Below are 4,745 nucleotides of genomic sequence, written 5' to 3'. Positions count from 1 at the left end.
CTTTCATAGAGGCTCCTGAAGCTGCAGAAGATCCAGCTGTTGACCCTACCACACCTGAAGACATTGGTTCCCAAGACAATGTAGAAGATGATGAAGTTCTTCCTCAGATTGAGCACCATATGGTATCATCGCCTGTTCTCACGAACAGCGAAATCATTAGCATTGGTCGTCCCTTGACGCCAATTGCTCAGGATGCATCGTGGGCTGATCGCCCCCAACCAGAAACTCCAAGTCGAAGTTCACCAGTACTCCCCCACCTCAAGTCACCACTCCGGTGCTTAATGGTGATGACTATGTGGTCCATCCAACTCCCACTCCAAAAGCGACGTCTACATTCCGTAGGCTTCACAAAGGACCAAGGCCACAAGTCGCTATGCCGAGTGTTCCCACAGGAGAAGTGCAACCCAACTCAGTAGCACGTCAAGTGTTTCCTGAAGCCACTCCTACTATGAACGTCTCTGAGTCTGAAGCCAAGGCTGCTGAAGACATACCGGTTGCATCAGCCGAAGAGAATCAAGAACCCCGTGAAGAAGAAGAGCATGTTGCCACACACCCCACCTATCAAGAAGTTGTTCTCGAGGAGAACATGTCTGTGCCCGACCCTCCAGCTACTCAAGTGGAGGTTGCAAATACCGAGCGGCCACCAACAACACTATTGAAGCCAATGATGTTGTCATGGCTGAAGCTAATGTGGCGCCTACAGTGAATATGGTGCCTGAAGCCAATGATGCACCTGCAACCAATGTGCAGTCTGAAGCCCCTGTCAATGCCACTGCTCATGTGCCGCCTCCAAGGCCTCACACCATTGAGCAAGCATTTTATCAAGGCGAGCTTGTCACTGTTCGATGTCCTATTCTGGTTCCTTCGCCTTCTCCCGGACCTCAATTTGATTATCATCTGGAGCACAGGCCTTAGGTCCAGAAGCCAAAACCGAGGCTGCCAAGGTTTCCAGGTACTACATCTGCGCCAGGATCGTTCAATGTAAATGACTTCATTGAACACAACACCTTCTTTGATAGTGCCAAGAACCCATATTCAAGGCCAAGAATTTCATCTGATTGGTTCTAGAGCTATCAGCAGCCCAGTTACTATTCATGTGTCTTATACAAACAAGGGCACATTTTTCCTCATATGCGTCTAGACTGCAAAGCCATTGCTGGACTGTCCTGCTTGGAAGAAGCCTTAGACTGCTTCAGAGATGCTGGCCTTCTGTAGTTTGTGACCGACAAGGGAATTGGAATGAAGAGATTCTGCTACAATTCTATGCTACACTTCACATTCGCGGCTACAACAGGGATACCAAAACTTGGGTCCTTGAGTGGCTGACAGGCAATGTTGTAAAGCCCCGGATACAACTTTCCATATTCGCAACTCCAACTCTTGCCTTTTCCGGAGATGCGATATATTATTTTCCTCCGTGGTTGGGTTTTGCCTTTTGTTTTGCATTGTGTTCATGTCTTGCATTTCATCTCATAGCATCATGCGCATTGCATCTGCATGTTTTCATAAAAACGTGCATCCGTTGTTAGTTGCCGCTTCTTCCTCGTCTCTGCTGACCTTTCTCAGACCGACCATTCTGTTTTTGCCTGACCGTTTAACCCCCTTTGCACAATACTCAAACCCCTCGCGCGCGTCCAAAAGTTGTCCCGAACCCGACCCGCTCTGTCGTTACCGTTGAGTCCGGATCATCCCCCGACATCTATAAAATATCTCCGTTTTCTTATTTGGACTTCCTAGCCTATTTATTCTCGATCGCCCGATTTTGAACGGAGGGACCAGATCAACCCCTATCCTAATCCCCTACCTATATATTGAGCCTAACCCTAGATCCTAGGCAGTTTGTCCCTGCCGCCGCCGCACAATCTCCCTCGGGATCCACCAGCGCCCAATCCCCTCGCAGCCCCCACCTTCTCCTCGATTTCAGCACCAGCCCAACCGCAGCGCTCAAACAAGTCTCCTCCTTCCTCGGGATCGATCCAGATCCCACCTGCCAAATCCCCTCTCCTCGTTTACCCCTCCTATCCAACCACCATGACCGCCGACGCTCAAATCCCGCAGGAGCCCGAGCTCCACCTCCTCGCCCTCCATCCCCGTCTCCTGGATCCCAGCGCGCCCGAGCTCTCTGCTTCAAGGACCTCCTCGTCCCCAACCGGCGCCCTCCTCTATTCCCGAGGCCCAGCCTTCTCTCGCTCTCGTGCGCGAGCACGCGCCCGAGGAGCTCGAGCAGGGGAGCCCCGATCCCGCAGCGCCCCTCCTCCCTGCCTGAGCCACCGGATCCAGCCGCCGACGAGCTCCAGCCAGGTCGCCCCGTCGCGCCCCCTCCTAGTTCTCCTTTCTCATCCCCGTGCCTCACCTCTCTCTTTCGTGAGTTTCTGCAGGAGCTGCAGCAACCGCCATGGACAGCGTCTCTCCAGTGGTTTGCGTCGCCTACTTCGCTCCGGATCTGACTCCCTCCGCCTTGATCCAGTCGTTGCCGTCGCGCCAAGCTCCACTGGCAAGCCCTGCCTCCGCCGCCTTGCCTCGCCGTCCCCGCCGCCAAGTCCGGCCGTGGTCGTCGCCCCCTGCATCCTCTGCTTCAAGAAGGAGGACGACGAGTGCTCGACCCAGCCCCGTTGACCGCAACCGCTCCACGCGCAGGCCCAGCTCCCTTCGCCCGTGAGGCCCAGCTCCACGCGCTCCTGCAGGCCCATGGGTGAGGCCGCACCCCAGCAGCCCCATGCCGGCCTCCTCCAGATCTGACCGGGCCAGGCCCATGGGTGAGCTGCCCCAGCGCCTGCTCTGTCCTGCGCCCAGTAGTTTCGGCCCGTTAATGTTTTTCTTTAGATTCTGTGAATTTAGCATTATTCCAGTGTTTAACAGATTTGCAGAAAAGTCCCTCATGTTCATGCATTAATAACTCTTGAACCGTGCATCATATTAAAATTTATTATATATGTAAAATGTTTAGAATTTTGTGTAGATTAATAATATGACATTTTCATCCATGTTTAGAAAGTTTAAATTGCTGTTTGCATTAATTTGCTCAAATGCCATGCTAAAATGCTTTATTTCATAACTAAATAACCGTAGCTCGGAATTAAATGTTCTTTATATGTAAATGGGGTGGAAAAATGCCTAGTTTAACATGGTGCAATCCTCTTGCATGTTTAACAACTCTAAAATATGGTTTAGGGCAGAACAGTACCAAATTCATTTTATGCACATGGGGATTTTTTTCGGAATTGTTGTTTTGTGGTTCCGGCCTCATTTAAACTTGCTTAGTTAGGTAGTTTTGTTATGCCTCACCTCTTGCCATGTTTAACAACATTTAATTTTGTTTGGTAGCTTAAACGAGAGAGAACTAAATAAGTCATGTGGTGTTTCGTCAATATGCAACTCGTTGCATATTGAGCTCTACTTAATTTGTAGTATTGTCTGTTGCACTTTGCCATGCCATGCCTCATTAAACCGGACATGCATCATACTTGTTTGTGCATCATGCCATGTTTATGCCTGTGCATTTACCATGTTGTATGCTTCTTTCCGGTTTGCTTCTCTCGTTAGCTTCGGTTTCATTCCGGAGTTGTGAGGATTCGTTTGACTTCATCCGTTCGTCTTCTTCATGGAATCGTTCTTCTTCCTTGCGGGATTTCAGGCAAGATGACCACTACCCTGGATCTCACTACTATCATTGCTATGCTAGTTGCTTCGTTCTATCGCTTTGCTGCGCTACCTATCACTTGTTTATCAAGCCATCCCAAATTGCCATGTCAGCCTCTAACCTTTTTCACCCTTCCTAGCAAACCATTGCTTGGCTATGTTACCGCTTTTGCTCAGCCCCTCTTATAGCGTTGTTAGTTGCAGATGAAGTTGAAGATTGCCCCATGGTGGACAGGATTATGTTCGGATATCACAATATCTATTATTTAATTAATGCATCTATATACTTGGTAAAGGGTGGAAGACTCGGCCTTATGCCTGGTGTTTTGTTCCACTCTTGCCGCCCTAGTTTCCGTCATACCGGTGTTATGTTCCCGGATCTTGTGTTCCTTACGCGGTTGGGTGATTTATGGGACCCCCTTGACAGTTCGCTTTGAATAAAACTCCTCCAGCAAGGCCCAACCTTGGTTTTACCATTTGCCTCACCTAGCCCTTTTTCCCTTGGGTTTCCGGAGCCCGAGGGTCATCTTTATTTTACCCCTCCCCCCCGGGCCAGTTCTCCTCCGAGTGCTGGTCCAAACCGAGCGATGTCCGGCGCCCCCAGGGCAACCAGGGTCTATGCCAACCCGTCGTCTTGCTCATCCGGTGTGCCCTGAGAATGAGATATGTGCAGATCCTATCGGGATTTGTCGGCACAGCGGGAGGTCTTGCTGGTCTTGTTTTACAATTGTCGAAACGTCTTGTAAACTGGGATTCCGAGTCTGATCAGGTCTTCCTGGGAGAAGCTATATCCTTCGTTGATCGCGAGAGCTTATCATGGGCTAAGTTGGGACACCCCTGCAGGGTATAAACTTTCGAAAGCCGTGCCTGCGGTTATGGGCAGATGGGAATTTGTTAATGTCCGGTTGTAGATAACTTGACACCTGATTCGAATTAAAACGCATCAACCGCATGTGTAGCCGTGATAGTCTCTTTTCGGCGGAGTCCGGGAAGTGAACACGGTTTTTGGGTTATGTTTGACGTAAGTAGGAGTTCAGGATCACTTCTTGATCATTGCTAGCTTCACGACCATTCCTTTTGCTCTCTTCTCGCTCTTATCTGCGTAT

The sequence above is a fragment of the Triticum dicoccoides genome, chromosome 7B, assembly GCF_002162155.2.
Source record: "Triticum dicoccoides isolate Atlit2015 ecotype Zavitan chromosome 7B, WEW_v2.0, whole genome shotgun sequence".
Classification (NCBI taxonomy): Eukaryota; Viridiplantae; Streptophyta; class Magnoliopsida; order Poales; family Poaceae; genus Triticum; species Triticum dicoccoides.
The sequence above is the reverse complement of the archived record's forward strand: the minus strand, read 5'-3'. Positions refer to the sequence as shown.